This window comes from Tamandua tetradactyla, chromosome 3, assembly GCF_023851605.1.
Source record: "Tamandua tetradactyla isolate mTamTet1 chromosome 3, mTamTet1.pri, whole genome shotgun sequence".
NCBI lineage: Eukaryota > Metazoa > Chordata > Mammalia > Pilosa > Myrmecophagidae > Tamandua > Tamandua tetradactyla.
In genome coordinates this window covers 102,588,367-102,615,523 of record NC_135329.1, presented here as the reverse complement: position 1 = coordinate 102,615,523, position 27,157 = coordinate 102,588,367, and the positions used below count along the sequence as shown (strand labels likewise).

The following is a 27,157-nucleotide window of genomic DNA, read 5'->3' as shown; positions in this document are numbered from 1 at the left end:
TTTCTTCCATTAGTTTTTCTCCTCCTTTTCCCTTCTCTTCTCCTTCTGGGACACCCACAACACGTATATTTGTGCGGTTCATATTGTCCTTGAGTTCCCTGATACCCTGTTCAAATTTCTCCATTCTTTTCCCTATAGTTTCTGTTTCTTTTTGGAATTCAGATGTTCCATCCTCCAAATCACTAATTCTATCTTCTGTCTCTTTAAATCTATCATTGTAGCTATCCATTATTTTTTCTATGTTTGCTACTTTATCCTTCACTTCCATAAGTTCTGCGATTTGTTTTTTCCGTTTTTCTATTTCTTCTTTATGTTCAGCCCATGTCCTCTTCATGTCCTCCCTCAATTTATCGATTTCATTTTTGAAGAGGTTTTCCATTTCTGTTCGTATATTCAGGATTATTTGTCTCAGCTCTTGTGTCTCATTTGAGCTATTGGTTTGTTCCTTTGACTGGGCCATATTCTCAATCTTTTGAGCGTGGACAGTTATCTTCTGCTGCTGGCGTCTGGGCATTTATTCAGATTTCTCTGGGTGTTGGACCCAGCAAGGTTGTAAGATTTTTCTGTGAAATCTCTGGGATCTGTTTTTCTTATCTTGCCCAGTACGTGGCGCACGTGGCACACGTTTGTCTCAAGTGTTTGGAATGGGTCTCCCCCAGTCACCGATCTCCGTGGCCTGGGGCTTTCGGATCCAAATCTCTCCGTTGGTTCAGGGGCCACGCGTGGTGGGGGCATCAGCTGCCGCGGCTTGAGGGGACCCTGTGGCTGGTTGCGGGCCGCAGCGGGCCTGGGGGATTCCCCACCGGACCAGGAAGCCTCCCGTGGGGGGGGGGCTTCCGCGGCTTGGATAGCCCTCCTATCTGAGACTCGTATCCACGGACTCGAAGCAGAGACTCGAAGCCGCCCGCAAAAGAGGGGTGCCACCTGCCTCGGCTTGGGAAACTTGCTTCTCCAATACTCTCAGCCGGCCCGGAAAGCGGGGAGGGAGTAGCTCGGACCACCACAGCTGCCGCTGATCGGGAGATCGCACGCCGCTCGGGGGTCTCACTGCAGCCGAGTCTCGCAGTCAGTCTAGCCAGCCCAGACTTTGGATAGCCCTCTGATCCGGGACTCGTAGCCGTGGACTTAAAGCCGAGACTCGAAGCCGCCCGCAAAAGAAGGGCGCCGCCTGCCTCGGCTTGGGGAACTTACTTCTCCGATACTCTCAGCCGGCCCGGGAAGGAGGGAGGGATTAGCTCGGACCGCCGCAGCTGCGGCCGCTCGGGGGTCTCGCCGCAGCCACGTCTCGCAATCAGACTTGCCAGCCCAGACTTTGGATAGCCCTCTGATCCGAGACTTGTAGTCGCGGACTCGAAGCCGCCCGCAAAAGTGTGGCGCCGGCCGCCTTGGCTGGGAAGCTTGTCTCTCCGAGTCTCTCAGCCAGCCCCGGAAGGAGGGAGGGATTAGCTCGGACCGCCGCAGCTGCGGCTGCTCGGGAAATTGCCCGCCGCTCGGGGATCTCACTCACCGCAGCTGAGTTTCGCAGTCAGACTAGCCAGCCCAGACTTGGTTACGCTGTGTGTCCATTCCCTGCTGTAGCCCCGGGAGTTGTTTTGTACTGTTTCTGTTCACCTATTAGTTGATTTGGAGTCGGAGGAACTAAGACGCATGTACCTTACTAAGACGCCATCTTGGATCCTCTATTGTCGTCCATTTTTATTTCACTTTAACTTTTAGTAATTCTTTCCTTATCACTATTACTTTTCTTTACCCTCTTTCTCCTTTTCACTACTGGAGTTTCCCAGTGCCCTGTAGGCCTAAAATGCTCCCTATTGCAATCCCTGAGCCCCTTATTATTTAAATCAATCTGACCACTCCAAAATATTTGACAAAGGGAGATCCTGTCATACTGTGTGTTACATTGCCTTTTGAACAAGCTTAGCCCCAGCTAGAATGTCCAAATACCTACTTCATCTCCACTGAAGTGTTTCTCATACCCCTTCAACCACACACTCCAAATTAGAATCCTCGGCTTGCACCTCGGACACCTGTTCTTTCTCTGTCTTCCTCCATGCCCTGATTATCCACTTGTAAACCTAAAACCTGAGAGGCATAGTAGGTTCGACCCAACCTCCAGCAGATGCTATGGGCAGAGGTCGGTGAACACAGACAGAGGGAATGAATCCCCACACACCCTGAGGACGCTGCCATTTGAGGTATCCTTGTATCCCACAGGCACCTCTATAGGAAATCCGTCTAACCATTGGTCTCATTTAGAGTTTCACTAACTTTTATGACCTCCTGAACTATGAAGATAAAATTTACCCAACCCAGAAACAAGAAAGAAATACAGTAATGCTTTTTTTTTTTTTGGTCAAAGGGCTTCAAGTTGCAAAAATGTTTTTATTTTTATATTTATACGTTGTCATGCTGGTGTGTCTCATTCCTACTCCAGGCTTAAACACATTCTCAGACAGGGCTTTTAAAACTTTCCTGTGTATCAGAGCCCCCAGGGATTTATTGAAATGTGAATTCTGATTCAAGTGGCCTGGGGTGGGCTGAGATTTCACATTTCTAACAATCTCCCAGGGGTGCCATTATTGTCAGTTCTACGGGCCACACTTTGAATGGCAAGGTCATACAGCCCTTGTAATTTTGTTTGGTTGTTTTTGCATTTCGTTTATGAACTGCTCAAAAAAATCTGATTTATGGACATATTTTATTTTTTGAATCAAACTTTTCAGCCACCTGAAAGACCCATATTAATTACTAGACCTGGCTACAAATGATATTTGTTTCAAAAAGTCAACTGAATTCTAAAGAACCGTAATTTGTTGGCTGTAAAGAAATGCCAAAGATGACACTCGCTTTATCCAGGCTATGGACAGATAAGTAAAAAATAATGACAAAATGAATAAATAAATAAATGGGGGGGGGTAGGAGATAAAAAAATTGGGCCAATTGCAATACCAGTGGTCAATGAGAGGGAGGGCTAAGGGGTATGGGATATATGGGGTTTCTCTTTTTTCTCTTTACTTCTTTTTCTGGTATACATAAATGTTCTAAAAATGATCATGGTGATGAATACACCAATATGTGAAGCTATTGTGAGCCATTGATTTTTTCAGAAGAAATGCCACATAATTTATGGTATAATCTAAAGTCAATTCCCAAAATGAAGCTGTAACATGAGCTGAGTAATGGCAATTGATGACCAATTCACCCTGATTTGACAAGGATTTTCCTGGTTTTAGCACTGAGTGTCCCGCTTCCTAGGAAATGTCTGTCCTGGATAAACCAGGACAGTCAGCAGGAGCATTAACGATTGTTATGTGAATTTGGGCAAATCTGGGCTTCAGAAGAGAATGCTGTAAAAGGCAGTGAACTCTCTGACACACATGAGTTTGGGTATGTGCTTTAAACAGTCAACCTCTTTTCCTGAGTTTTCCTCACAGGAGCTAGGGAGGGCAGGTTTAAAATCTAACCCCCAGGATTAAGTGACTTGCCCAAGGTCACATAGTATTAATTGAGGCTTTAATTTCCTTGTCTATACTTTCCCTCCATGATGAGCACACAATACCACTTACTTTCTAAAACAGAGTGTTTCTTAAAGGGGCTTGTATGAGGTCAGTTTTGCTGTAGGGCTTCTTTCTCTTTGAGGCTTCTTATTGAGAAAAGCGACCGTTGTTCTTTTGTAAAAGTGGGATATGCATGAGATAAATGGGCTACATTTTGTCTGTTTTGTTCTTTTTTACATGGGCAGGCACCGGGAATCGAACTAGTGTCTCTGGCATGGCAGGCAACAACTCTGCCTGCTGAGCCACCGTGGCCCGCCCAAATGGGATACATTTTAAATATTCTGTGTTTTAGAAATGCAGTTCCTTATGATTAACTTCTGGAAATGTTTGTCACATTTGCTGGACATTTTCCACGGGATGTCTGTCAGTTATATCATCACCCACAATACTAATGAGGGTATTTGAAAATTTTACCTCAGATTTACTGAAATTGCCTTTAAAAATAAAGGCCATGTAGCACCTAGTCCTTTTTTTGAGATTACAAGACAAATGACACAAATCCATTCTAATTGGATGCAAAAATCCCAGGGCATTTGGCAATTAGTAGTAGCAACTGTTCCGTTAATGACGTATGATATTCCTAACGTCAAATGTCTTAGTAGTTATTAAGCAAAACGATTCTGAGAAACTCTTGGTTTCAAAAAAGAACAAGCTTGAGCGTGGTAAAACATCCCTGTTCAGATTTTTGATGGTTCAAGTTGCAGTGAAGACTCATTAATGGGCTGAAATCAAACCGTGAGGATTTAAACGCAGGGTCTGGAGCAGCATTCTGCTTCAATCACGGACGAACAAAAAACGTCCTGAGCCATGACCAAGGAGGAGGCATTAGATATGGGTCATCAGCTTTCACTGGAATGGTGACAGTGTCAGTTTAAACCTGCCAAAAATCGAAATACCTTGTAGTGAAATATTGCAACAGACTCTAAATATTCACCTTAGAAACACTTGTGGAAGTAGGCATGTGGAACTGGAAAATTGCCTGAGAAACTTTGACTAACAGAGCCACTTCCATGCAGAGATAGATGCTCCTGAACTTGGAACATATCCCAAATTAGATGTATTGCGGTCCCCGGGCTGTGTTTTGCAATTCAAATATACCAGCACTTTCCAGGCTGCCTCTTAGGCTCCCTGGTGGTGGTGGTGGCAGGGAGGGGGTGTTCCTTTGAATTTTCACATGTAAATGGGGTCTTTGTTCGGTGGAGCGTGAAGCTGAAGTAACTTTGGGTAGAAAAGGGATTGTGTGGAGATATCTGAGAGCTGTGCGTTAGCCGTAAATTCAGAATTTTAAGATGTCCCAAAGAGAGTAGGTAGCTTTGGAGGCTGCTGATCACAGATGGAGTGAAAGATCGCAGTTTACTTTTGCCCAGTAGCTCTGCAAGTTTGTTATATATAATTTGAAAGAGACTTCAACAGTTCATTAAGTGCTGGGAAATTTTTGTGGTGGAAATGTCACAGCGAGATTAGGCAAGTATGTGACAGAGCCCAATTTACCTCTGGCCAAGCCCCCTTGCCACAGATGAATTCCTCAGACCAGAGAAGAATGCTACCCTGTTACCCAAATTCTTTCTCTGAGCTTGAGAATAGGTCTTATGTAATTCCTTTATTCATTAGTTTACCTGCTGTTTCACATCTCTGAGGAATCCCGCATATTTGTAACACCAAGGCATCTAGGGGCTGCAGCCAGCTTTTCCTGTTGAGACATCTCAGTTCAGTTACTGTCTTAGAAATCACTGATGACCCAACTCATTAAGAAACAATGAGAAGCTGCTGCCTTCTTTTATGTGATATTCTGTACCTTACCTGTGGCACTTGGGTCAGCAATCCTGATAGTCTGCTGACTAAGCTCCCAGTGTTGCCCTTAAGGTCAGACACCATTTATTCTTCAAACTTGTGTCTTTGCAGATCTAGCCTGGCCCATGACAGACATTCCTTTGAGGATTCCCGAGTCCATTCGCTCCATCTATCCCCAGCCAGCCTGGAACGAGAGACTCCCCTGAACTCTGTGCTCTTGACATTATAGCACTTTCCGTACAGGCCTTTCATTTCTGTATTCCTCTGTCAAATGCAATAGGCACTCAGTGTATATTAGGGGGTGGGAGTGGGAAAGACCGAATGGGAAGGTACTGGATAAAGTTGAACTGAGTTGAATTGAATAGGGCAGGCACACCCTGCAGATATCGCTGGGGTGAGATTTCCTGCAGGTGATGTAATGTAACTTGACAGAGTAGTTAAATACTGACGGGCAGGCGGAAGCACACTGACAACTGCTCACAAAGAGGATAATCAGCTCTGCCTGTGGCTGGCAGATCAGAGAGCTGAGCCTGGAAGGGACCAAACCGAGTTACTGCAGTGGTACTCTTGACCCAGTGGAGGCCACTCATTGGTGCCTGGGCTCTTGCTTCAGTAGAGGTAAGACTTGGAACTTGGCTGGGAAGATAATGGATCAGTATCTGAGTAGAGGCAGCCTGTGTGCCTGTGGTTTGGACATGACTTGCATCCCAGAAGCTCTCTGCTGGCTGCCCACTCATATTTAGCTCAGGCTGATACTCATTTAAGGCAAAGAATATGCTTTCTATTTGAACCTGCCATCCCCCCACACACCTCTCCTTACCTGCACTCCTAAATGATTTATGCTTTAGTATAACCTCTCAGAGTGATTGGGGTTGGATGTCGGTACATGCGTTCTAAATGCTTAGTTGAAGAATTTGTCCATGGGAATCCATCTGTAAGTATTCTTTGATGCTGTTGATTAGAGGCATACACAGCAATACAATCAGGAGGTCATAAACATGTTTGGTGCTTACCTGGATGTCACCTTGAATATGCAGAGGTAGGATGGGGAGGGAGAGATGCATTAGAAATGTTTTTAGCTCTAATAGCTAATGAAAGAGCAAGCTGAGGAGAGTATTGGGTAAGTGAGAAAATGCCAACAGACAGAGAAATTGTTTAGGCGGGTCTAGCTCTGCATTTGGAAAAGGTTACACTTCACCTTGAGAACAAAAGGCCCCATTTGACTTCAGAAAACCTGTTTAATTGGCTGGCACATCTCAGGTTGGCTTTTAAGAAGAGAAGAGCTAGGTCCTGCTCACAATTAAATAATCACATGCAGCAGCAAGAAACAGGCATGGCAGGTCTTATCTTTTAGAGGAGAAAACGTGGGGTGCTGCCTGGCAACGGCATGGAAAGGGGAGCAGATTGAGAACCAGACCTGGGTTCAAATCTCAGCTTAGTTGGTGACTGGTTAACGCAGCCTAATATCCATGAGTTTTTATTTCTTGATCTTTGGAATGAGCAAAAAGAAAACCCACAGCAAGTTGCCATGAGGCACAAAAAAGATAATATGTGTGAAAATACTGCAGAGTTTGCCTGACTTATAGAGCCCCCTTCCTCAAATAATACTTCACCTGTTCCTATTTCCAAAAGCTTATCTTTCGTAGAACAGCTTTATTGAGATATAATTCACATGCCTTAGAATTCACCCATTTAAAGTATGCAACCCAGTGGATTTTAGTATATTCACAGGATGTGTAGCCATTACAGTAATTTCAAAACATTTTCATCACCCCCAAAAGATTCCTGTACTCAATAGCAGTCACTCCCTATTCCCTCTTTCCCCTGGTACTGTCAATGACGAACCTAACTTTCCTGTCTCTATGGATTTACCTATTCTGGACATTTCATATATTAGCATAATGTTTTCAAGGTATGTCCATGTTGTAGTACATATCAGTATGTCATTCTTATTGCTGAATAATGTGCAATTGTACGGATATAACACATTTTATTTATCCATTCATAAGTTGATGGATATTTGGGTCATTTCTTCTTTTGGGTTATTATGAATAATACTGCAGTGAATTCCCGAGTGTAAGTTTTTTGTGTAGACACTTGTCTATCTTATCTTTTCAATATAGTTATAAAAGTAGATCCTCCTCACCTCATCTTCCTGAGAAAGCACAGTTGAGAATACTGGGAGAGACTACCTTTACCCAGTAAAAATTGAGGGAAAGGGTAAGATGGTGGTTGTTCTCCTTTAGAATACTGCAATACAACATACAGGTTTTCAGCATGTTTAGACTCTTGTGCAAAAGTGGATAAAATAAACTGACCTGCTGTACTAGCCTATGATATGTCTCCTGCTCTATACACACAATCACTATAGCATCAAGGGTGTATCATGCATGCAGCAAGTATGTGTTTTTGTTTGCTTTTTGCAGAAATAGTCACCAATGATTGTACTGAATAGAATAGAAGCAGCATGTGGTAAAGCAGAATCTACAAAATCAAATTTTTAAATGGGCCCAGGAAAATAATATACATAAATGAAGTGAATGGTTAGGATAAGCAGCTGTACAGGCACGATGATAAATTCTAAATCACCTCTGGCTTCACTATCAGGGAATTCCTGGGGATGGTGAGACTGTGGTGAACTGGAGAACACATACCCCATCAAAGAGGGCAGGAAACACTGGCGTGCCAGCTAGTTGTGGCCCCATAGGAATGTGGGCTCATGTGACAATGTTTTTTAAGCTGTCAAGCCTTCTTTAAAAATCCACCTTGTGATCAAACGAGATATGCCTAGGAACCACATTTAGTGCACTGGAATAGTTTGTGGCTTTGCAAGTGGAGCAAGTCATATTGCAGATTGGGGGGCTGATACCAGTGTTGCCCCTACTAATTGTATTATTTTTAGTTAGTCACCGTTGCTTGGATGCTCCATTTCCTATCTGGAAAATAAGGGGGTTGATGAAAGTGTCCAGTGGCCCTTTATCCTCTAATATTCTAGAATTGCATAAGGGCTGTCCTAGTTCAGGGTTCTTTTAGCAACGGGATAAATGCTCTAGAGACAGGACCACAGCACTCCAAAAACTGGCGACTGCCTTAAATGCCAGGGGTCGGGTAGGGCTTCTATACAGCATTCCTTTACATTCTCATAGCCCAGATCTGCTTGTGACAAAATCTTTCAGTGTTATCAGAAAAGTCCCTTATTTTACATTCATTTTAAAGGGGATTTTTTTTCCTTTCATTGTGACCAAATATATCCTCAGTTTGAACCCTTTCTAGGGTAAGACAGTCTATCAATTTTATTACAGTGCTAAAATGCTTCTGTTTATTTGTCTATTTTTTGCTTATTTAAAACTTACCTATTACAAGCACCAAGGGCAATGGGGTTTTCTCGTTCTACTATTTAAAGACATAGTGGTAAAAAATTTCCAGTTGAAATGTCCAAACCGGTCAGGGCTCACAGCCCCAGTAATGAACAAAGCAGGCGTTTGCCTGGCACTGGAATATGCCACACCCTTTTGCCTAGTGCTGGGCTGTAGACCTGGGAAAGGCACGAGTGAAATGGCAGCCCTGATAACAACTTGGGCAATACCCTTGAATTCTCTGTTTGCCCTCCTGATCCTTCTGCTTTCTCCCCTCAATGCTGGTGTGGGAGAAACTCATTAAAACAGTACTAAGAAAGTCATGCATGTTTCTATTTGGGAGTAGCCCAGAGGTCTGAGCAGTCCAATCACTACATACTTGGGTTCAGTGTGCTTTTCATTCCTTTTATAATTTGTTCCTCCAAGCGATCCTGCGAGGGTGGAGCAGAGTTATTGTCCCCGTCGACAGTTTAAGGAAATGGAGGTTCTGTGCTCGTTCACAGTCTCAGATTTGGTTACTAGAGAACTGGAATTCGGGCACCCATCATCCAAAATGCCTGTCAGTCACTTCCCAGCTAAGGAAATTATTAAAGGAAGGTCAAAGAAGTCCTAAATAGATGCTCTTAGTGGTAGCCCATGAGAAAACATTAGTTGTAAGGCGCTGTTTGTGGAGTCAAAAATCTTATGTCACGTATTGAATTGGAGTGGACCTCAAAATTTCTTCCTGGACAGTGCAACAGTGGCTCAGTGGCAGAGTTCTTGCCTGCCATGCCGGAGACCAAGGTTTGCTTCCCGGTGCCTGCCCATGTAAAAAAAAAAAAAAAAAAATTTTTTTTTTCCTATGTGTTCCCTGCATTCAGTCAAGGTTGCCTTAAATCCTCTTGGCTTGTAAAATCTTATTTTTGAAGTAATCAGAGAAATGTATCCCCCGTCCCCAATTTTAGTGTAGAACACTCCTCATTGTTTGACATTTCTTACTTATATCACATTTATCAAATTGCAGTTTGCGTTTGTTTATTTCTCCTCCTTTTCTTTTCATGCAAAAGGTTGAATGGCTGGTCGCATTCATGACATAATCACTCTCCTGCCGTTATGCCTTTCTCTCCCCACTCCACCTCCAGCCTCCTCTTCTCCAGGCAAAATAATGTCAGGGCCATTTAACCTTTGCTCGGCGGTCCTATTTTTCCATCATTTTATCTTCACTGTGTCCTTCAATTGGAGGTTTAGGAGATTAAATAGCCCCATCTTGTAAAAAGTGTACTGGGGCCTCTCAAATGAGGGGTCACAGTGCCTGGGGCTCCAGTTGCCATCACTTGGATTAGCATATTTCCCACAGTGTCTGGGCTGCTGGGGTGGACACCTGCTACCATTCAGGCAGCCTGCCAGCCAGTTGGCATACTGATCTACTGAGCTCACAGAATTGACCTGGGCACGTAGGTTGATGGCATGCTGTGACGTTGTAGGAGTACTGCAGGCTCACCTGGTGGGAGAGAAGGCATGCCTTCAGGAGGGCAAAGGAAATCAGGGGTTAATGGAAAATTACCATTTGAGGTTGTCACAAATCATGAGAAACCAGGAGAGCCAAACCTTCTGGATCATCTGGGGCTTATTGAAGCAAAGTTCCAACTGTTGGGACTGATAATTGGAAACACGGATGAGTCAAATAGAAGAGAATCACCTGTGGTGTTTGCAAAGATAACTGGACAAAGAACTACTTTCTTTCTCTTTAAATATACACACTATTGAGATAAAAATAAAGATATTGTCATTATCCACATAAAAATCCAAAGAGAAATGGTTCTTATTTTATACATTTCATAAGCAGGGTATCTGGCAAGGCATTAAGTGAAACTTGCATCTCTCACTCTAATTCTAAGCATTTCCCCCCACCCCCCTCAGATGCATACAAACCTAAGTGTTTGTCAGAGAAAAGGTGTTTTGTAAAATAAAACAAAATGCTACATGTGGGAGCCACTTTTTGTTAAACTTGAGAAGTTGCATGTTGCGTTGAGTTTTCTCCAGGATAAACTCATTTGGCTTCTGGGAATGAGATGTTTCTCACACAAAGAATAGGAGGGGGAGTCTGGGCTGAGCAAAATCCTATGATGTAATAAAACAGAAAATCAGCCTATAAAATCCTGCAGGCTATGGCTATTTCAAAAACTTTCTTTGCATAGTACCAAAGGTTACTTTCAATACCAAGGAAACCACTCCAAACTGGACTTCAGGGTCCTTCCCTGCAACCCCAGTTTAACAGTAGAGGGTGCATCCAAACCTTTCAGACATAGGGCATTTTCAATAGGTCCATGGTTTCCCTTTGCTGTGATCCTTCTTACTGAAAACGCACAGAAGACAGCTTCTTTTCTCTTTTGAGGTGCCAAATTCTCAGAAATCCAGAAGCTACCTTTGAGAATTTGCAAAAGTTGTTCCAGAGAATATGCTTTTGTCTCTATCATCTGGTAGGTGATTTCTGGGAAAAAAAAAAACAAATCCAAAGGGTGTTTCTAATAAACCTATGTGCAAAATTTGGGAAATAGTTGTGCTGGTTTGAAAGGATCTATGTCCCCTACAAAAGCCATGTTTTAATCAAAATCCCATTTCATAAAGGCAGAATAATCCCTATTCAATACTGTATGTTTGAAACTATAATCAGATCATCTCTCTGGAGATGTGATTTAATCAAGAGTTGTTGTTAAGCTTGATTAGATGATGACATGTCTCTACCTATTTGAGTGGGTCTTGAGAAGTTTCTGGAGTCCTATAAAAGAGGAAACATTTGGAGAATGAAGGAGATTCAGAGGGAGCAGAGAATGCTGCAGCACCATGAAGCAGAGAGTCCACGGACCAGCGACCTTTGGAGATGAAGAAGGAAAACACCTCCCGGGGAGCTTCATGAAACCGGAAGCCAGGAGAGAAAGCTAACAGATGACCCTGTGTTTGCCACATGCCCTTCCAGCTGAGAAGGAAGCCCTGACTGTGTTCGCCATGTGCCTACTCACTTGAGAGAGAAACCCTGAACTTCATCGGCCTACTTGAACCAAGGTATTTTTCCCTGGATGGATGCCTTTGACTGGACATTTCTATAGACTTATTTTAATTGGGACATTTTCTCAGCCTTAAACTGTAAACTAGCAACTTATTAAAGTCCCCTTTTTAGAAGCCATTCTGTTTCTGGTATATTGCATTCCGGCAGCTAGCAAACTAGAACAATAGGGAAACATGTTTGCAAGGAGAAGATGACTAGAGGGTAAGTTCCATAAGTTGCATTCTATGAAAGAAGGGACCTGTCTTGTTCAGCCCTGGACCCAGGTCCCTTACAGAGCCTGGCACAAAGGAGGTGTTCTTGAAATATCTCTTCAATGAATACTAACCTGGCATACTTAAAGAGGCAAGAGAGACCTGAGGTTCATCACGGCCAAACAGACATTTGAGATCTCTTAGTGGCAAAGAGAATAGGCTCTAAAAGAAAAGAAAAAAAAATGAACTTAATATGACCACTGGTCTCATCTTTTCATTCTCAAAACCAGACCAAGTTGCTTATACTCTACCACTAACAATTAGGTTCTATTTTTGCTCAGATAAACTCATCTCTGGGAATCGGAACCATATTTGATTGACATCTGTATTTGTATCTATATCCAATACTGTATAAATATTCTGAATATGTGCATTTCAAAAATGGAAGGAGAAAATGATTGTTTTCAAGAGCCTCATAAAGAGAGCCTTTTGTAAAGAGAGGTGTCTTATGGTTGCAACCAATTATTTGAATAAGAAATGAAAATACCACTTGGAGATCGAGCTCTATTTTGGGGATTTGTGTTTAACTTAATTAAGGAAGCTGCAGATTATTTGCATATTCTGTAGCCCAACGATCAATGGAACCCCTGGTGACCAAACACACTTGTTCAAAGTAGGAGCCAAAGCCCCTTTGACCTTTCAGTGTATTATCTGAGGGAGTGATGGTTCGCTGGCTCCCAAAGTGTGCTGCGCCTGCAGCTGCTCTGCCAGCTGGCATTCACACATACGCTGCAAAAACCTTAGAGGAACTCATGGCCTGACCAGATGCCTCCTAGAAGGGTCTAGCTGATGCCCTACACAGTGCAGACCAATTCCATATTTTATATAAAACAACTGGGTTTAGATACCACAGCCCTTTACTTTAATCTGGCAGCCTGAATACCTCAACATTTATCATTTATCCAGGTGCCTGAGCTATGTGGTCAGTTTGGCCATTGCAACACCCCAAAACAGGCTGCAGATACTTTGCAAGGAATTCTAGATATAGTCTCTTTGGCTGTGATATAGCAAATGGCAACATTTATAACCCACTTCTGCCAGTCTGAACTGAGATGGTGTTGGTGGTAATATAGGTTGAATTAACCTGTGTGATAAAAACGAATAAATCTGAGGGCATAACAGACAGAAGCAGCTTGGTCTGTGTGTTTACTGATTTGTAAAACAGCTAAGCATAAAGTGAGCGTATTGTGGGTCAAAGTCCACCACCAGGGGAGAATGGGAAATTCCTATCATTGAATCCTTGATACAACAGGCCACTAGAGGGACCATTAGCTGGGACCTACATCTGCCCCAGGATTTCAAATGTAACTTAACTCTCCTAGGGTAATGCATGCCTTAAATAATATGTAAACATATCATGCTTTTTCCTTATTATTAGTTTTTGTGCTATAATATCCCATTCTTATTAGGCTAGTTATCTGATTTTCATAGCTAAAATTATGAGAACATCGCTGTCACAATGGCCTAAGCAGAAAAAACTATGTGGCCTGAGCATGATATGCATGGTGGTAGGTAGGTTGCGCCATGTTCTGAGCGGACTAAAGGTTATAAAAGTGTCAATTAATAAACACAAAAATAAATCTAAATGTATGAGTCAATTTCATGCTTTTCTGGTACAACAGGGATGACCTGAATTTATTCTCCCTATTTTTGTCCCATTGGCTCTTTTTGCCCGTTGTTGCTTAGTGATGATGGGAACGTTGCATTGCCTTTGGGGTAAATGATTCCACTTGAGTAATTTGCCATGTAGAAACCAAAGGGGACAGTTTTTTAATGTGGAAAATGTTTTAACCTCAGAAAAACAGTGGCAGACTCCATTTGGAATCATACGTTCTTTGAATTTTAAGGGTGTGCATAGATGGAGAGTTTTAAATTAAACCAAGTGTCTGGCTATTTCCAATTTTGATAAATTAGGCCTTACCTAATTCTCTTTTCACAAATAATTTCAGAGTAGCTACGACTTTAAGAATTTACTGTCTTTTCGATGGCATCTGAGTTATGACCGAAATTGCTATAGGATGACATTTAGTATGTCATTGATTCTTCTTGGAACCCATCCTAAGTGGTTCTGTTACTAGGGAAGAATACTATAATGATACCTATTATGTACCCAGGCCCCAAGGGCACCAGGATAGTGAGGTGTCCTTGTATTCTTATCCGTGATGCAGTGTAAACGCAAGACAAATTGTGTGACCCCAAATGACCTCTCAGACTATTTTGTCTTCAACTCCATTGCTCTTTAGAGAAGAGTGGAAAACTCTAACGTCCACTGGACCAGACAAGTAGCATGAATAAGAGGAGCAGGCTGGGTGCAGAATGAGACAGAGCAAGGATTTTAATGGTTGCCTCGAAGCTCATTAGCTCTTCTGATCATTATCAGATGGGGACATGGTGTGGCTCAGTGTGTTGCCAGATTTTTCAAATTTTCCAGGAAAGCTGGAAATTAAGATTTTTATGTGAAATCTTTTGATGTATAAAGATCAGTTCATTTTTTAGAAACTTTTTTTTGAAACTTTTTTTTGATGTTAGTGTAGGTTTGCATGCAATTGTAAGAAATAATACCAAAGAGGTCCCATATGCCTTTTGCCCAATTTCCTGTGATGGTACCAGCTTGCAAAACAAGAGTATAATATCACGAAAGGAAATTGGCGTTGATGCAATCCACTGACCTCTTAGGCTCATTCATTTAAAATTCTGTACAGACCAATCAAAGCACATCTGACGTCCATATTTAGCCTATCATATGACTTCTGTTTACAACCTCTGAGTATTAAAATCTTGCTAGATTTAGGGCACCAACCCATGCCCCCTGCACCTTGCAGCTGAAGCTAGGAAACCTGTTTAAAACCATGCTAAAAGGCAAATTTCTCCCAGTTCTTCCTTCTTGAATGTTTTCCCCATCTCCCAGTCTAACTTCTACTCCCCCCCTTGCCTGGTAGCATGTATTCAGATAATGAATTCAATAATCTCAAAGTCAAATTTTCCTGGAGCTAACTACCTCATTTTCTGAGCTTCAATACTTCCAGCTGATGGCTCTTTGGGCTTATGCCACCTTTATTAGGCAAGAGAAAATATTTTAGAAGGAGAAATGATATCAATTGCCCACGTGTCACCTTTCCCTCTCTCTCTCAACATAACCAGGTTGCAACAAAGATATTCTCCCTCTTCTGTTTTCTCCTGCCTCTAGCTCTTCCAAGACCAGTCCGCAATTCCACTCTGAAATCTTGGTGTCTTCAAGTCTCTGAACCAAGGTGGCCTACTGCTCCACCATCACAGTGGGATATGGGTGGCATATCCATCCATAAGCAAACCCAGTAGCTGCTCCTCTTCCCGCTACTCCTTCTTCCCCTCAGCCTGCACAACTCCCCACTGAGTCCTGCAATCCTGTAAATGCTACAGTCACCTTTGTTGGTGGCACATTTGCTGACAATTCTCTGGCAGCCCTTCTTTCCCATACTCAAGTCAAAATATTGTAAAGTTTACCAAAGCTCTCCCCCATGACCCAGGTATCTCTCCTCCCCTCGTACATACATGTGACTCTGCAGCAGCATGAACTGGGTTCATGCATTTCTGCCACTGCTGTGTGTGACATGGAAAGAGATGTGATAGGTATCATCATCTCTGTTTTGTAGGTAAGAGGACTGAGGCTAAAGGAGGCGTAGGAAACTTGCCAAGGTCCTGTAGGTGGGGTGTGGTATGGCAGCTCGGACTCCAGAAGGCAGAACTTGACATTGACGGGATTTGGGGTACCAATCAGAGACTTTTACTAATTACCAATGTCAGTGTCCACCTCCTCCAACCCAGAGATTCTGATTTAGTTTGGATTAAGGTTTGGTTACCAATAGTTTTTAAAGACATTCTAGGTAATTATAATGCACAACCATGGTTGAGAATCACTTATCTAGGTCAGTGGTTCTTAAATTTTACATGCATCAGAATCACATGGGGGGCTTATTAAAACAGTTAACTAGGTCTCACCCCCAGGATTTCTGATTCTATAAGTTTAGAGTGGGTCTGATAATTTCTAATAAGTTGCATTTCTATTAAGTTTTGGCAATGTTGTCACTGATGGTCTGGGCACCATCCCCTGGAAAGCACAGATGTAGATGGGAGGTTGGGATTGAGGGTTTTTTTTAATCCTTAGTACCTGCTGGCTACCAGGCAGAATGGTTATATTGTGCCCAATTGATGACATTGAAACTTCCCAAGAACTATTAATTTATTTATTGCTATTTCTATTTAATATATGGAGGAAATTAAATCTCAGAGAGGATAAATTTGCACTTCTGAAACTGGGGATGCAGCAGGGGTTACTGAAAACCACACAATAAAGAGCACATAACTTCTTGTGCCGTGACTTTCATTGACATCTGCAATATTCTTTGTTAAACAGACTTGAATAGTTAGAATGGGAAATGTCCCTGTTACCTGTCCATTGATTATTTCAATTTTGATGTATAATCCAATGGAGCCAATAAAGAGGAGTAGATAGTAAAATCCTGGTTGTTAATTCTTGGGGCCTGGTCACGTAGTTCTAGTTCAGACTTGATGTGAAGAGACAAATGGGCATTCCAATGAGACTTGGGAGTTGTTTACTATTTCCCTGTGGACATAGTCAAGTATCAAAGGGCTTGTAAGCCCTTGCTTTACTGGTCTGTGACTGGCTTTTATAACAGTGAGACATGGAGTTTCCTTCATTATAACATCTCCAATATCATTTTTATTAGTCATTAGTTCTTTTATGAGGATATATCTTAAGTTCTTGCCTTATTCCCGTTTATAGGTCTAGGAGCTTTTTTTTTGTTTTTTTGGTCATTTTGATTAAAATTCTATTTGTATATGGTTTTATGGTTCACAGTTTGGTCTTCTATAGCAAAGTTTTAATAAATGCATTTGTTGTAGAATCATTTTTTTAGGTGTTTGCATAGACAAGGATTTCTTCACTCTTTTTGAATCATGGGCTCCTCTACAAAATCTGATGAATGCACAGACCCTTACCTAGAACAGCGCACACATGCATGTATATGCACATGCCTACACACAGAGACCTTGGTTTTTAAGACATTCACAGGCCACCTAAGCCCACCCATGGGTCCTGGCCACAGATCCCAGTTTAAGAACTCCCACCCGCATCTGTGAGCTGCTCCATGACAAGGTCTGCAACTTGTCTGAACTTGTAACCCTGGTATCTGGAGCCTGGCTGGCTATGAAGTACTCAGTCAATGTCAGAGAGTGGATGGTTTCTACGGGACTTGTGAAGTAGGAAATGTGTGTGAGCACATATAGTTTCTTCAGTATATGTGTTATGATTCTAACAACTTGTCAGGACCTTATGGTGTGACAAGATGACCCAGAAACTCTGCTGGCTACCCAGTCAAAGTATGGGGAGCATTCCATCTGAGACAGAAACTTGGACAGTGCCTTTGTCCTCTTGTCTTTGATACCAAGTCCAAGCCATCTGACTCCTTGCCTGGCATTTACTCTGCAGGATTTGGGGCCATGAGCCCTTGTTAGTCTGACTCTAGTTTTCAAAGCTGGCTCCCACTATTTCTTCTTTTCATTTCACATTTTTTGCTGTGGTCCTAGCTTGAAGTGTGAATCTGGGACCTGGCATTATATAGTCACCTTGTCCCTGGCAATGAATGACTCTAACTGCCATGTTTTCATTTGCCAGGGCAAAGTAAAGACAAATGCCACACGCGGGTTGGCTCAACAACAGGAATTTATTGCCTCACAGTTCAAGAGTGCTTTGTCCCTGAAGTCTGCCGTGTTCTGCTGCTGACTTGCCTCAGTCAGGGGCACCTTGGCTGGCATCTCTGCCTCCCATCACGTGGTGATGTCCTTTTCTCCTCATGTGCCTGCTTTTCTGCATTCCTCTGATTTCTGGCTTCTTCCTGTAGCTTTCTCTGGCCGCCTGTTTTAAAGTTCCTCCTTTATAAGGCCTGCAATCATATGGATTAAAAGAAACCGTGATTTAATTTGGCACACCATAACTAATTGTAACATCTTCAAAAGATCCTGTGTACAAATGAATTCACACCCACAGGAACTCAGATGAAGATTAAGAACATGTTTTCTGCGGGGCACATGATTCAATCTCCCACCTCTGGGCATGAAAGGCCAGTATATATTTCAAGCGGGGAGAGGTTTGGGTGGGGATTTCATCATTATGATGTCTTCCAAACTGACTTCAAAATACTTTAGATAAATTTGGTTTTATATGTGTGCAAGCTGGTTTAGCTTTCACCTTTGGGGACAATCAGAATTCCTAATGGAGAGTTCCCCTTCCAACATAGTCAGTGAGTATTATTCAGCAAGTCCACACTGCAAGGGTAGGGCAGCCTCTGAGGATTTGCTGCCTATCCATCAATACCTGACATTTTATGAATGTAAGAAATTATTTTTGTTTATAAAATAAGTGGCTTGCTAGTTAGCATGATGGTTGTCAGAAACGGTTTCATCGGTGAAAGTCAAGGTATTTGATATGCCCTGGATGAGTTTTTATATATATATACAAATATATATATATATATATATATATATATATATATATATATTTAGAGATATTTGCCATTGCTGCATGAACAGAATATAAGAGACTAGAAAAGCCTGTGGCTTGCTTCTTTAGGGATGGCACCTGAATCTTGGATTCCTATAAATCCTTTGGCCAGATGATCTAAATAAAGAGATTAAGTTGCCTGATGCCTATGTAAAAAGTTACAGAAGCCTGCCTCTGGGGTGTTCCGAGTCAGCTTCCAGCAAACCTGTCTTGAAAGGAATTGGGTAGCGCGCCAGAAAGACAGGTCACTGGGACTTCCTTGAGCTTGCCCGACAGGTATAAGGATCACTTTTAAGCCTGTTTAGTCGTGCACATTTATTTAGTGAATGTTTACATATGTTTTGTTGGGAAATCTGGTCTAAGGTTTGCTTTCTTTTTTTTGCTCTTTATTGTACACTTTATATGTTGGCATTCCAAACAAAATATAATCATTGTAATGTCTGTGTTTGTACAGGAAGTTATATAGACCAATTTAAAATTAAGGAAAACATCTACAGTTTACAGATATCACCGTTTCTTAAAATCTAAATATTAAACACTAACTTAAATACCACTTGATTAGCTATCAGAACTATATACAGTCTCAAAATATAAAGTAGAAAGTTATTAGAAACATGAACTTTGTAATAGTAATGGCCTGTCTTACTGAACATTTTCAAGTTTTTGATTTTAAGAAAGCATAAAGATATGTTTTTAAAAATAACATGAAAATCTTATTTCTAATGACATGATAACATTTAAAATCTATTTTATCTGATACTGCTGTAGCTACTTGTGCTTTCTTTTGATTACAGCTTACATAGAACATCTACTTCTAACTTTTCACTTTCAATCTGTTTGTATACTTGAGTCTAGGATAAATCTCTTGTGAGCAGTGTACAGATAGATCATATTATTTAATCCATTCTGTTAATCTGTGTCTTTTAATTAATGAGTTTAGGCCATTAATATTCAAAATTATTACCGTAAAAGAAAATCTTGGGTCTAGCATCTTATCCTATATCTATGAATACAGATATGAGAAATTCTTAAATTCTAAGTATTAAATGCTAACTTAAATACCATTTCATTAGCTTTCAAAACTGAAGTTTCTCAAAATATCAAGTAGAAAGTTATTACATATATCAACCTTGCTATAGTAATGACCTATATTACTGAATAGGTTAAAGTTTTTTGATTTCAGGAAAATATAAAGATACAAATGTTTTTGACTAATATATGAAAACCAAAGACGAATGTCTTGATTTGCTTATCTATAGGCATATTAAATAAAGTATAATCATTGTAAAGCCTATGTTTGTACCGTAAGTTTCATAAACCAATTTAAAATTAAGGTGAACCACAGCAATACAACAGTGGCTCAGTGGCAGAATTCTCACCTGTCAGGCTGGAGATGCAGGTTCAATTCCTGGAGCCTGCTCATGCAAAAAAAAAAAAAAAAAAAAAAAAACTAAAGGAAACCAGAAAAAAAGTTAGAGATACAGATAGCAGAGTTTTTTCAATTCTAAATATTAAACCCTAAATTAATTATAATTTAATTAGCTATCAAAACTGTGCAAATTCTCAAAATACCAGGTGGAAAGTTATTAAAAACATCAACTTTGCTATAGTATTAACCTATATTACTAAGAGGTTTGCTTTCATTATAACTTTAGCCCCAAGGTCAAACTTATTCAGTCAATGTCATTATCTACCAAAAAGAGCCTCAATGCTGTGTGTGACTGCGCTGGCTTAGGTCAGTTCACAGTGTTCCAGATCTGTTGTAATTTTGCTTTCAAGAGAAATTCTGATATTGACTTTGGCTATGGTAACAACCCAGAAAAAAAATGCATTGGCTTGTAATAATCAACATTTACGTCTCATTCATGGTTCTGTGTGTCAGCTGTGGCCCTGACAGGCTCTGCTGAGCTTGGCTGGGCTTGTCTCCAGCTGTGAGAGGGGTTGGGTCTCCTCCAGCAGAACCCTGGCTCATGCAGCAGCTTGCTCTGCTATTCAGGAGCATCTTGTTCTCATGTGTAGAGCAGAAGTCCAAGAGGTACATTCTTCTCCGACCTTAAAACCCAGAAATGGGAAGAAATGAAGAATCAATCACACTCCAAGTTAAATTTCAGTGTCCCTTCAGTCACCAATGGGATATCAACTCCATTCAGTTCCTTAAGCATCAACCAAGCGTTCATTACTTACCTGACCTTTTTGGTGGGTGTGAGTCAGCCATATAGAAGGCATAGGCCTTAGTTTTGAGAAACCTATAGTCCAGCAGGAAAGAAATGATTTCTGCCTCAGAGATGGTATAATTCTCCCATGGAACAGCATTCAAATGGTTGAAAAAATATAAATTCTACCCACAAAGAGAACACAAAATTTATGCCATGCAAAAATACCTGAAGGGTAATATTAGGTCCATGGTTCCAGTTAGCACCAGCTGTGCTCCCTGATTCTAGGAATGAAGGAGAGATGAAGGGTTCTGTGCCTCCCATCTTATAGCCACACCTCCATTCAGATGTTTTGCCCTGACTCAGCAGTGGGAGGAAGAAAGAAAAGTCCATTGGCAGACCAAACCCAGGCCTTGGTTGTCCAATGGATTATGCAACCCTGGGCAAACGACTAAATTTTCTGGCCCCTCAGATATTTAATTCATAAAATAGGGGTGGTAGACTAGTTAGGGCAGTCTAGGACCCAGGAAAGATGATAGGATGGATCTTTGGGTTCTCTTTGATGTGGATTGCTTTGTTTGGATGCCTAAGGATTGTGAGACTGTTTTCACCTATCTTGCTGCTGACTAATCTTGATTTCCCTTCCTTCTTCCAGTCTCAAGCACCAAATATAAATGAAGTTCACTTGTATATGCATATGGTGTATTTGCTTCTACTTACTGTTCAACAGCAGAGGTCTTTTTTTTTCATTTTGTATATTTTGTATGATTTGTAGCTGAAGAAATGCCAGCATTTTAGTTTGTAACTTTTTCCATGTTTTTCATTGTCAGGGATAGCACTTATTCAGTATCTTTGTGCAAGATGGTCATAATGCAAAGCAGATTTCAAAATAGCCATCTTGGGAGCTTTAAGGAAGGTCACTCATGACAATGGACTCTCCTAAATCAACCCGGAGGCCCAGCTCATCGAGTGGACAGCAAGGTCACCTCCCTGGGTGGAATGGGGGCACAAAATGTGACCCCGAGTCAGACTTCTTCCCGGGCTTGCTAAATTGTTTTGAATGCTTTGGTAAATGGATTATTCTGAAATAGAGCCCTGAGCAAATCTGGTTTGGACTGGAGACCACTCAAGGTTTCAAAAGAAACCCAAAAGGAGGGTCTGGGATTAGTTTTGTTTCTCTGTTTTGATCCTGTACAGACAAGCCCTAAAGGAAAACAACAGAGCGATCCTGAGAGCAAACACTTTTGTAATTCTAAGAATACTTGAAAACTTGCACAGATCAGCACTTGCATAATAGAAACTCCCTGCTTTCAAGTTAAGGTGGAATTCCAGGAGCCTTCATTTCACCTTGAATACCTGGTAGATAAACATTTCTTATCATCGGGCTCCAGCAGTGCTTTGCAAACGCTCTCTTCTGCAAAACAGACATGGCCACAGTCAAATATGACCTTGTAGGGTAGAAATGCCTCATTTCCTATCTCAGTGGGCCTCGCATGTTCCTCATGTTGGATCTGAGACATAGGAGAGCTCCTAAGAGTTGTTGGAATGATAGGATTTATAATCAGAGCAGGATGGAAGGCTGGAGACCCCTCCTCCCACCCCAGACAACGGGAGAGAGAAGGGTTTGATAAAAACTAGGCAAATTCCTGGAAAGACAGGGCAAGATGGGGCCTGAATATGGACTTTGCATCTTTGCTTTAAGAGTTGCTAAACTGTGTCCTGTGTTGGTATTCTCCAGGAAGGCCACGGCTAGTCAGCATCTGCCGGAGTCTACTGAGTGGATTGAATTTACTCAGCAGAAAACTATACCTGCATTCCTGCCACAAATACATTCCCACCTTTGATCTTTTATTAACCTAATTAATCATTAAACATGTTCTCTTTTCTTCTACCTGATTAATTGGTACCTTACAAGAGGGCAGGGAGAGGCTGGCCCTTGAGCAGAATTGTAACATTGTGAGGTTCCATTCTGAAGCCCTGCCATCTCCCGTTTTTTCCCCTCTATATTGTGTTTTGTGTCCCTTCTTACCTGCAAAAGCCTTTGTGCTGAATTACAGTTTTGTAAACTGATCCTTTCTTCAAATTTTATATATCTTTTCTCACATGAAATCTTCCTCCAAAAGCACTGCCAGAGACTGATCAAAGTGATTCCTCCTTTTTAGTGCACATCAACTTTTTTAAATGAAGGGGAATTGTTTTCACTCATCTGAGAGTTAAGAGAACAGCAATCTATATCAGTACTAAGGTAAAGCTGGCTAAACACCCTCTCCCTCACCCCACCCCATTCCCTCTCCCTCACCCCACCCCATTCCACCCTGCCCCCAGCATTTTCCATGCTGTATCTAATTTGAGATGCTACTGTTGATTGATTGATGAAATTGGTTAAATAAAATCCTAACATGACAGTAGATAGAAATGTGGTAGGGTTGCAACGTACTGAAGGTGATTTGTAAAAGCACTGCACCTTCAACTTGGGAATTTCCAGACCTAAAAATTGTCCACCACCACCTCTCACCTACATTGTGGAGACTTAGTAAAGGGTTACCTGTGTTTTCTTTGCTGAGAAAGAAGATTTATGAAAACTGTTGCCATTAATTAATTCTACTTGTAGTAACTACCACTCTGTGCTGAGCTTTGTTCTAGATGCTAGGGAGGCAGTGTTGTAAAAGAGAGACCAGATGTCTCTCAAATGGAGTTACCCCTCTCAGAGGAGAGTCAGCAGCTTTGCAAGAACACCTGATAGAGGAGGCTTCTAGGAAGGCAGGCAGAGAGAGAGGCCTGGAGGGACCAGGAAGGGTGTGGTGATTTGCATAGGGAGGATAACACAGACTTGTGTGATAATCAGGACTTTAAACATATCAATGATGATAAGATCTAGGGGGCACAATCCAAGAGCGGAATAGCAAGTTCAAGGGCCCTAATATGAGAACGAGCTTGTCATGGCTGGGAAACGTGGAAGCCAATGTGGCTAGAGTGAAATATTTGCAGGAGCTGAAGTCAGAAATACTGGATGGCCAGGCTGTTTGGCTTGGAGAATCGTGCTAGTTTGTTTTTGTAATGGGAAGCCTGAGGATTGGGGTAAGAGGGGAGGGGAGAGAGGTTCATAATCACATTTGCACATCTACTTGATCACTTAAATGCTAGTGGAGAATTGACACAAAGGGTGCCTGCTGGCTGGCTATCATCTAGAGTAAAAAGGATGGCTGAAGAGAAGAAGAGCAGGAGGACCATCTGCTGTTAATATAATTTAATAAAAGCAGCCACATATTTCTATCCTATCAGTTGGAATAAGAGGATAGTTATTTGCAAGAAAGAATGGTTGACAATCTTATTCTGATATACCAAAAGCATAGAGAGGTGTGATTTTTCTCCTTTCAAAATAAAAAATATAATATGCAGTTTATTTCATAGGATTGCTTTGCATATCATTGTGTTTGTGATATGAGTTGCCCAATTTAAGGTTCATTTTCAGCAGTTCAGTAGGACTGGGAGTCTGAATGTATATTCTACTCTCAGTCTTAGTCAAAATCTAGATTCAGTTAAGTATGCTGACACAACAGGAAGCCCCTCTCTTAATTCATTCAACTCATAATGATCTGGGAAAGCTGAGGGATGGTCAGGCCTAAGAGTTGAGGTCCCTGGGTATCCTAGTTTCCAGGAGACTGAGACAAATACCACATGAGGGGTTGGCTTAACAACTGGAATATATTGGCTCAGGGTTTTGAGGTTAGGAGAAATCCAAAATCAAGGCATAAGCAAGGAAGATGCTTTAATCCTGAAGACTGTGGCTTTCTGAGGCTGACTGCTAGTGATCCTTGGGTCCTTGGCTTTTCTGTCACATGGCAAGGCACATGGCCATGTCTTCTCCTTTTTCTTCTGAGTTCCGTTCACTTCTAGCTTGTTGCTCCTTCCTTTGGCTTTTTAAAATGAAGCCTCCAGTAATAAGAGGAAGATCATCCTGCTTCAGTTGTCTACAACTTAACTAAAAATAACACATTCAGAAGGTCCTATTTACAATGGGTTCACCCAAACAGGAATGGGTTAAGATTTAAAAAAAAAAAAAAGCTTTATTTTTGGGGTACATAATTCAACCTGCCACACTGGGCCTGGACAAAGCAGGCTGCAGACTGCCTGGGCATGGTAGCACCAGGCCAGGAGCCACGAATCCCAGGCTGTTCAGCCAAGGGGCAATACCCAAGGCCCAGCACAAGGCAATCAAAGGCTTAGGTCTGAGCCCCCAGCACCCCCCACCAGCACCTATTAGGCCAGCTTTTGGTAGCCCCAAATATTGAGCTCATCAGTTAAGAATTTTCATTTTATGTACCCATTAGAAGGTAGCAGAAAGATGCACTGCAAAGGGTCTGGCCCTTTTCATTTGTTTAAAGGGGTATTTGGACTGGTAGAAGAATGTTAGGCCAGTACTTAGAGCATCACGGGGATAGTGCTAGAGTGATGGCATTCCACAGGGTGGCTTTTTGCAAAGGGATGGGAGAAAGGGCCACAGTGACTAAAGCAGGTAGAGTTCTAGGACTTGTATCAATATATGGACTTTTTTGAATTTTTAATGTACTTTACATGAGTATGAAATATAGCTATTTCATATTCAACCAAGGTCTTGTATTAAACATTAAACCTTCAGATTAAAAAAAAAACAATAAAACATTGGTGGCTAGACTAAATACTTTCCCTAAAGCTTACATGGATATCTTACAGCATCATGCAGGCATGCATATCTGCCACAGGCCATTTGCTCTTAGGAGGTGCTGGCTAAAGCAAATTTAATTAAATCAATTTCTGTATTTTTTAAGACTGTGGAAATGCTAATTGTCACTAATAATCAGTGATGCATGGCATTTTAATTACCTATTAATCATTTCCTTTGTAAAATGAATGTCTCTCTTCTAATGAGCTTCAGTTTGTATTATTTATTTTAGAAACACATTTTTTGCAGACCCACTTTATTGGTAATGACATAGGATTTCCTTAGCTGTCTGAAGCATAACCAACAAATCACATCTCACTATGTTGTTGTTGTAGTATAAATTATTTTTCATCAACGGTTTTCAAAGATATGTGGCATGCCACCTTGGGCTTTGGCCTATTTGTTTCATTGGGACATAGAGCTTAATTCTGTCAATTACTTCCACTATGAAAAGTCTTCCTGTTCTTCAAAATTTGCTAGAAACTACAAATGGAGAATGTGGTCAGGTATGTCAAAAAGCATACATTTCCATCAGAAAGCTTTGTCGCAGATTTTTACATTGTTCTTAAATCATACTTGTGCATTACCACCAACTCTTCTCTCATCTTGCAACTACCCGATGTCAACAATGCAGGGGGAAATAGGTTTACTCCCGCTATTACCAAATCCAGGACTATATCTCCCCATTTCCTCTCCAAGCTTCTTTCCCATGTCCTCTCCAATCCTGGAAGATCAGCCACTTGGAGTTGAATACTCAAGGGGCTTTTCCGGATGGATCTATCTTTGGTATCAGCAAGAAGCTTCAGTGCGCCCAGCACCAATCTTTGCCAGAATTGCAAATTCAGTTGTTCTTTAGCTCCTGGGCCTCCTACACACCATCTTTTGTCACCATCAAAAGCAACCTTTCAGATGGGTCCCTAACTCAAAATGCTCACCGATTATTTTTTTAGAAAGACATAAAATTTAAAATATCCATGATGCAAACTGTGCAGGCTATAGTGGAGGATAACAGGATGGCTCCCCACCCCCACCCCTACCCACCCTGGAAAGGAATAAAGGATTTCACAGTCTTATTCCATGAGACGACCCTTGAGGGATCATGGAAGGCAAGTGTGAAAATCACAGGTGGATTAGACTAGTGCAGTTGGCCCAAGGTAAGGTTTCAGGAAGAGAGATATTTGGAGGGATGTTTGAGAGGGAGGTGAGAGGGTTAGGAAGTTTAATAAACTTTATTCTCTTGGCCATAGAAGCTAATGAAGTAAAGGAAAGAAGAAGGTTCTTACAGCAGCCTCTTGTGGAGGGCTGACTTGTAAACATGAGGGTGGGCTTTGGGGTGGGGTGGGGCAGAACACTGCTTACCAATAGTTCTCTACTCTCAAAGCAACACAAACCCAAAACCTCAGAGCTTCCCTGGCTCTTCTTTGAGAGAAGCACCAGGCACTGATTCTCACCTTGACCTGGGTGATAACTCACCACTGAAGACCCCTCCCCTCTCAACCTCAAAAACATTTTTTCTGATTCTGCCTGTCTCAGTACCTACCTCTAAACTCTCCCTAAGCTGACCCGAGTCTAGAGTTTATTCCTGACCTACATTCAGCTCAAATTCCAAACTTCTTTGGTTTTACCATTAGTTTATCTTACCAAGTGCCCTTTATAGACATATGAGCTAAATGCCTACACTCTCGTTAGGCACCTATGTCACCAGACCTCAATTAATTCATACTAAGCCAAGTATTCAGGTA

General features: G+C 41.6%; 1 protein-coding gene and 1 long non-coding RNA gene across 10 annotated transcripts in view; one reads left to right on the top strand and one right to left on the bottom strand.

Annotated features, from left to right (window-relative positions):
- NCKAP5 (NCK associated protein 5) overlaps positions 1–27,157 on the top strand; it is a 1,072,936-nt gene that overhangs the window by 226,331 nt on the left and 819,448 nt on the right. For 2 of the 9 annotated variants that reach the window (XM_077153597.1, XM_077153598.1), the window contains exon 1: positions 5,672–5,966. The exons of the other annotated variants lie outside the window; for them this stretch is intronic. The gene's annotated coding sequence lies outside the window, so the exon portion shown is untranslated. Of the gene's footprint in view, positions 1–5,671; positions 5,967–27,157 lie in introns of those variants that run through there. 9 annotated transcript variants of the gene reach the window in all.
- On the bottom strand, positions 20,337–21,075 carry LOC143676270 (uncharacterized). The gene is made up of 3 exons (XR_013171967.1): positions 20,942–21,075; positions 20,745–20,806; positions 20,337–20,612 (listed from the first exon to the last, which is right to left on the bottom strand). It is a non-coding gene; the product is annotated as an uncharacterized LOC143676270 (long non-coding RNA).